Here is a 7,785-nt window from a genome sequence, read left to right on the forward strand (position 1 = left end):
AGTTATTACATCCAAACTGCTCTGACCGAATCCAATTTTTCACAAGATCTGCCCTTCTTATCTCTTCCCTCTCCCTCTGTTGGCTGCTGCAGCAGGCAGAGCCCGCCTGTATTTGCATGAGTTCTGTTGTTTCCCATTGCAGAGGAGCTTCTGGCAGTGGTGAGGGCTGGCTGCAGTTAGCCGGGCAGCAGCTCCCATGCAGTCACACACCTGTGAGCTGGTTGGTTTCTCTCATCTTTTGGCCTTCGTTTACAAACGTGCAAGGACAGAAGGACTGGGAAACATGAAGAGCTGAAGCATAAGCGTACGCAGAAAGAGGACAATGAAATGGGCTTTTGGAGAAAAAAATCTTGACAGCTGTCAAAGGACAAGGGTAGAGATGGGGGTTATTCTGGGATGGTGGTGTTTATTTACTGTTGTGGTGAAAACGCATCACTTTGTGAGAATTCAGTCAGTTTGCAGTGCTGCCTTCAGAACCATAAACACAGACTTTCAGAAATTAAATAATTATTTGCCCTCAGCTCCTTTTAAGGTGTAAGCTTTTCCTCTATTTATATGTCATGCGGTGCTTAGGAGAAATATTTTTAATGCCAGCGAGACAACGTTGGGTTTCTTTCGACACCATCCTCAGAACATCTGAGTGCAGTCTGAGGGCGAGCACTGAGCAGCCAGGAGGGCTGCTGGCACCCCCAGCTATTGCTGCTCCCTGAAGCAAAATACACAGCTTGAGGAAGGTGGCAGCAGCAGCACATGGAAAGAGGAGCTGAAGCTGGAACAAGCAGTGCAATTTAAGAAGAGCTCCCGTCTTCTGGTTTGCAGTTGCTTATTTAGCAGATTGCAAGGGTTGTCCAGAATTGCACTGAATCCAGTCGCCTTTTTGTGGCATTACTGGTTCTGCATCATTGCTTGCACTTTAGGAAACAGCAGCTGACAGGTACCCCAGCAGCTTGGGGCCCAGGTGCCCCTTTTCATAGGGGCACCTTTTCACTTCACAGCCCAGACAGGTTTTTCTCCATATTTCTACTTCTGCATATTTTGTGTTTCAAATGTTTTGCTCGCTCTTTGTGGACCAGAGGGTAGCTCCTTCTCTTTGACCTGTGCTCTGTGCTGAATGTATCTGAAACAGCTTTTGACATCTTTATGGTCTGCTGTGGTGCGTGTGCCTCTTGTTCCATACAAGATCACAATTTTGGAACATCAACCATTAGATTTAATTGTTAGATGTGTCACACTTTTTGTTGCTGCATGGATAAGTACCCAGCGCTTGCATATACCAGGTACTGACATCAAGTTGGACACTTCTGTAATAAAGACAGGCAAAGAAGTCGAAGAGAATATGGACTAGCAGCACATCAGTTCAGTGTCTTTAGCAGAGCAAGGTTAACATCCAGATCCTCAAAATGATGTTTCATTCTTTGTGTTCCTACCATTAGGAAAAAATCCTACCTAGTAGGAACACTTTCTTCTATGAAAGAGCATTCAGGCAGTGGCACAGCTGCCCAGGGAGTGGGGGATCATCATCCCTGGGGCTGTCCCAGAGCTGTGGGGATGCAGCACTGAGGGACGTGAGAAGAGGGCGCTGGGCTGGGCTTGGGGATCCTAGAGGTCATTTCCATCCTTAAGGATTCTGTGAAGACTTTAAGCTCTTCGCCTCAAACGCTGTGGTGCTTGCAGGTTGTTTCAGATCACCAACAACCTGTTGCATGTGCTCAACTGATGTCACGTTCTCTGGTTGTCAGGGTGTTGCCTGCTGTAAATGATATCTCAGTGATGGGCCCTTCTGAAACATTGGTTTGTTTGAGGGCAGTTCATCATCTTCATAGCGAAGTGTTGCTATTAAAAACACATAGCAGCAGTCTCTTAAGACTGCATATCATCGTTTGTATATCAAATACTTTCAAACGGCTGTTTGCACTACTGGCAGTAATTACGTGAGCTTCTAGTGGGCGTGGAAAAGACCTCAAGCGGTCGTCTAGCCAAGCTTCTGCCCAAAGGCAACAAGAAGAAATCGACCTCCTGTGTAATATTGCTTTGGTTATTTTAATTGCTAGTGCTAGTGACAGTGAACACCAGCTAGATGAAGTCACATCAGTCATTTTTGGCTTTGCCATACTTCCTATTGTGTTTATGGGGGAAAAAAAAAGAAAAAGCCATATCCCTAGTGAAAAACTACACGCTGATCCTTTTAATAGGGAAACAGTGGCACTGTTCTGTGCCATTTCAATGTCTGCCAGCATCTTGTTAGAACTGGTTACTACCGAAATGCTGCTGGACACTGAATATCCCAGCGGTTTCTTGCAGAATCACCTCCAGTGCAGTTGTGTTGAAGCACAAATTCAAACCTGCACAATGTCAGTACAGGATTTTTGCTGCTGCGAAAGCTGTAGCAGTATGCATACCTGTGGAATGAAGTGTTGCAGTTCCTTCTAGTTTTCACTGGAAGCTCTGAGCGATGCAGGTTGTTTGTGCAGGCACATCTGTCCTTACCTAATGCCATTCACTGGGGACATTTTGTAGAACGGAGCTCATCAGTGCTATTTGGAATTGACTTCTATTAACTCAATTTTGGGGAAATACTATGGAAAAGTATGTTTGGTTTTTAGTTATCTGACACACACACACACAACAAAAAAAAAAAAAAAGGAAGATTCTGAAACAGTAAGGGAAAAAATGTGCAAAAGATGTATATAGGGTTGCTGACAGAGCTTAGTGGTGATTAAATAACTTCCCGTTACATAAGGAATCAGATCTGAAAGCTGCTGCTAAATGACATTAAACTCAGCATTGCTGTCAGTTATTAATGAGGCTGTATTATAGATGGAATTGTCCAGGAAGTTACCAAACAATATTGTGCTGTCATTTATCTCATCCTAAGGTTTCATCACTTGTCCACACTGCCAAACCTACACTTGTTTATGCAGTCCAGCTGCAGGGAGTCAGAAACCCACGTGGATACGTCTGGCTTTGTATGAGTCCATTTCAGTTCACCTTACAATTTCTGTGGTCTGAGGGATGTTGATGTTCTATAAGAAGCACCCAATACCAGATCGCACAGAATGCTGGGTTACTGCCAAGTGCTCTTGTTCTCCACGATGCCATTTGTCTTGTGGATGCTGTAACTAACAGTACATGTCGCCGAAGTGCTGTCTTTTCTTTTTCCTCTGTAATTCTAACACAAGCCTTTAGCCAGCATCATGTTATTTATAGATCCGATTGTGCTGTTTGTGCTGCACCAACCTGGGAGGCTCTGCGGATGCCAGACTGTGTCTGATGAGTTAATGTCTTTATTATTAATTTTAAGTGTTTTTCTGCTACTAAGAATTACTGATGCCATTAATCTTTTCTTCCTAGAAGTGGAAAGCTAAATAACCATTTAGAAGCTGCTATACATGAGGCCATGAGTGAACTAGATAAAATGTCTGGGAATGTAAGTTTCTTTTCACATTGGCAATAATCTTGTCCCTTTTCTCTGTTTGTGAGTGTGTGTGTGTGTGTGTGTCTGCTAAGGGGTGGGATTGCTGGTTGGGGTTCCTTTCTAAGAGAAATGTTCTTTTCATTTTGTAAAACGATGTGGATGTCAATATTTTTCTTGCCTTTCAAACTGTTTGCAAATGTCTGGCCCTTCTGAAAAATGAGGAAAAGGTGCATCATTTCAGTGGTGTTGCAGTTGCATTGCTTTTTAAGAGCTGGATGCCTGCATGTAGTTCCACCTCCAGCTGACAGCTTCTGGGTGCCACGCATGCTGTGGGGCTGTCTCTGGTTGCTGACAAATAAGCCTCATTCATTGAAACCACACTTAAAAGCATTGTTCTTTTGCATATCAAACTCTCTGAATAACATTTTCCTTATGTTGACATGGAAGCTGTCCTGAAAGGTAAGGTAGAGTCTTCTGACATCACGACCAGCAGAACTCTTACAAAAACTTTCACGCTGTTATTGTGTAAGATCAATAAATAGGATAAAATTTGGCTCACGTAATCATAGAATTGTGTATCTAATCACAATCATAGAATCACAGAATGGCCTGGGTCGTAATTACCACAACGCTCATCTAGTTTCAAGCCCCTGCTATGTGCAGGGTCGCCAGCCACCAGACCAGGCTGCCCAGAGCCACATCCAGCACACTGTGCTCATCTTCGTGTTTGAAACATACCTGCAGTGTCTTTAAGACACACACAGAAATGCAAAGAAGTGTATCACAGTACAGCCTCCCCGATCTTAGCATCAGCAATTCTTATAATTATTAATTTATACATTGTTTGAATGCAGAATAATTTCTTTCTCCTGATAGCCGGCGCTCACTGCTGGGATGCGTGTACACATGCATACTTGGGAGAATGAGTAAGGCTTCACGGGAGCTGCTGGAGGACATAAAAGGAAATCTGTTCTGAACTGCAGACGTGGAGCTGACTTCAGAACCACCACGAAATATTAAATAAATTATTCAGCGGCTCTTAGTGGTTGCCATAAGTAATAACAAATCCAAAGCTTTTGGTGAAACTTGGGAATTTTATGAAGCAAGCTTGAGTTTTGATGTGAAAGCTGGATCTTCCTGCAGGTCTGGTGCAAATAGATGGGGCTGCATACAGCACGTGCATCCCTACTGTCAGTTATGGCAGCACCATCCTGCTGGTGACAGTTACCTTTCCTTCATATCTAAATGCAGCAGTGCTATAAAATTACAAGTAATACACATTTGTGATACAGACTGGCTCAGGTGGAGGCACTGCAGCAGGACATGCTGATGGATGCTTCTGTCATGCCGACAAGCTGCTCCACCAGCCTGCGTGTCACTGCTTGATTTATATTTTAATTATCTGGTCCCAAAATTTGTAATTAGGGTTTATTTCCACGAAAATGACGATCCTTAGAAACAATCATAGGGAATCAATGATTCCCTTTCTGGTGACTTGCATTTTTTGTCAGCTCCTGCAGTTCAGTCATCAGTTACACTTTAAGTGTGCAAACAAGATAATGAGCTTAAATCATCATTTCTGCTGGGAAGAGCCAGTAAACGAGCAGCAAACGGTCATGGTCTGAAGGCGTTCAGGAAGGAGCCAGGAGACGACTGACAGCACTGCTTGGGGCTGTGCAGCCTCTGCCCAGCTGTGGCCAGGAGCTGCGGCCGCCAGCAGATGGTGGTGGCACTCCATGGCCCTTCTGGCAGCGCTGCACTTGTGCTGAGCACTCAGCAGTGCTTCATCCAGCACCAAATTGGAGTATTGCACGTAGTGATGAGTAGGAAACAGCTTGCTGATCAGAGCTCCTTCCTTAGTATTGCTACTGCCATCCTGAGTTTGGTAGATTTTTTTCACGTTGGCAGTATTTTCTCAACATATGATTTTTAATTAATTGCTACTGTCAGAATGACTGATAAAGATTTGTGTCACAGAATGTGGTGTAACTGCAGTCTCAGTTCAGTTGGCACTTTCCCTGAGGTCCCAGAGCTTTGGGGCACACAGACTGCGGCAGCCAGGAGCTGCCTTCTTCTCCCCAGGGCTGTGAGGGTGTGGAACCACTGTGATGGCCTCAAGTTGTACCAAGGAGAGTCAGGTTGGGTATGAGGAACAATTCCTTCTCCAAAGAGCAGTCAGGCAGTGGCACAGCTGCCCAGGGAGTGGTGGTCATCATCCCTGGGAGTGTCCCAGAGCTGTGGGGATGTGGCACTGATGGATGTGGGCAGTGGGCACGGAGGGGTGGGTGGGGGTGGACATGGGGATCTGAGAGGGTTTTTCCAGCCTTAATGATTCCATGAGGGCAGCTGAGCAACATCTCAGCAGTCCATGTCTCGTTGCTTTTGGCTGGTTACTCTGACCAATCTTCTTCACTAACCTGTGACTGTACTTATTTCTAGGTCCACCAAATCCCGCAGGGAGACAGACAAGTGAAGCCTCCAAAACCCAAGAGGAGGAAGATCTCTAGATAACATTGAATGTCTTTGTTACTGGTCCAGTTCTTATCAAAACGAACGTGCACATAAGTCTGTATGTAGGTATTGATATAGACGTGGTTATATCAATATTTATATGAAGACGGCCGCCGCCGCGGGGTGCTACGTGGAGTGTGGTACAGTGTGTGGATGAGCAGGAGGGAGAGAGGTTGCTGGAAAAGCCAATCAGAAATCTGGGAAGGTTACAGTAACCATGTCAGATGATTACTGAGGGGTTTTTTTGTTTTGTTTTGTTTTTTTTTCTATAATACTAAAATTGTGATTATAAGGAATAGTCCAAATGTTTCTGAGAAATTTTCATTGTGTATATAGATAATACAGAATTTCATGGTGATATCTGAAATGTAAATATTGTACAATATTGTCATGTACAAGCGTACCTAATGCACACTTTATCTTTTATTGTACAAAAAATAGTGTACAAAATTCTTTGGTTTCTATTGAGTACACATACAAGAGACTACCAGTGTAAAGTGATAAATAAAAATACAGCCTAAATGCTTTTATATGATAATGTAAAAGATGCTGTTTTTGTATTTAACAGCAGAGAGAAGGCATGATTATGTAATACCTTAATTATGACATACACTTCACGCCACTGAGTGTCCATTTATCCTGTCTGTTTGGAATGAACCTTGCCTGGAAGTACTGTACTCCATTTCAGGTCTCTGTAGGAGAGTGCAACCTTGCAGATTCCTAACGGGACGTGGGATCACAGCTCTAAGTAATGATTCAAAGGCTGCAACTGTTGGTTGCATTTTTATTTACTTAACTTTTAAAGTAGAATGGTGTAGATTTTATTAAAGGAAAAAAGAAAAAAAAGTAGATGGGCTATTTTAGTCAGCTATTTCTGTAGTTAAGGTTTCATAGCCACCTGCTAAAGTAAAGAGTTTCTATCCCCAGTAACCCCGACCCCCAAGCACCTAGGTTGATTAGCTGAAATTACCTGACATTGTGAAGCATCGCGTTGGCTGTTAATGGGGCTCCAACCCGTGATTGGTGCTGGCTGCAGATTGGTTTTGCAGAACGCACGGCGTGCTCCCAGCGCTCAGAGAGGTAATCCCAGACCCATCTCACAGTCCTGAAACAGAAAATCAGGGGTGGCTTACAGAACTATTAGCAGCAGTAATTTTTATCAGTATTATGTAACATATCAGATTTATTTTATTTAAAAAGAATTATTTATACCATTAACAGATTTCTTATATATATTAATGTGGCTGAAATGTGCAGGTTAAATCTATTAACCAAATTATTTATGTTATATTAAGTGAGAAATGTGAAACAAATGTAGAAAAAATTAATACACTACAGATTTAAAAGTCTAAAGCTATGAGCCATTATAAATTAACGAACAGAAGTGTAGCACAACGTTATTTCCATTCTAGCTCATACATTTTTCACATGGATGGTGGTGATGGCGATGGAAGCAGTGACACCCTCTGTCCTCAGGGCTTCCTGAAATAGCTCCCAGGTCACCGCTGGCCCCCGGGCACAGCCAGAGCTCCCCTCTGTCTTCCCTTGGCCCAGCACTGGCAGCAGTCAGCATCCCGTTGGCTCTGGGAGCAGCAGCCCTGCACGCAGCCCGTGGCAGAGGCCAGCTGACCCTGAGGACCCGGCCCCCAGGGCTCCAGCACAGAGCAGTCCCTCCGGGCTCACCGCTTCCTCGTGTCTCACCAAACAGCTCTTTCTCCTCCTTCCCCAGCCCAAGGGATCGCAATAGCTACACTGGCTACAGGGGCCTGGAGCAGGAGCCCTTCCTTCCGCGGGGTAGGTTCATTTGTCATGTGTGTAACGCCACGGTCCTACATGCAAACTCATGTGGAGTGATTTTT

At 44.2% G+C, this 7,785-nt stretch overlaps 1 long non-coding RNA gene across 1 annotated transcript; it reads left to right on the forward strand.

The window, feature by feature from the left end:
* Positions 1 to 2,650: 2,650 nt before the first annotated feature.
* Positions 2,651 to 6,471, forward strand: LOC109368630. Its single transcript, XR_002116864.2, has 2 exons — positions 2,651 to 3,427; positions 5,855 to 6,471. It is a non-coding gene; the product is annotated as an uncharacterized LOC109368630 (long non-coding RNA).
* The last annotated feature ends 1,314 nt before the right edge of the window (positions 6,472 to 7,785 follow it).

This window comes from Meleagris gallopavo, chromosome 7 (assembly GCF_000146605.3).
Source record: "Meleagris gallopavo isolate NT-WF06-2002-E0010 breed Aviagen turkey brand Nicholas breeding stock chromosome 7, Turkey_5.1, whole genome shotgun sequence".
Taxonomy (NCBI): domain Eukaryota; kingdom Metazoa; phylum Chordata; class Aves; order Galliformes; family Phasianidae; genus Meleagris; species Meleagris gallopavo.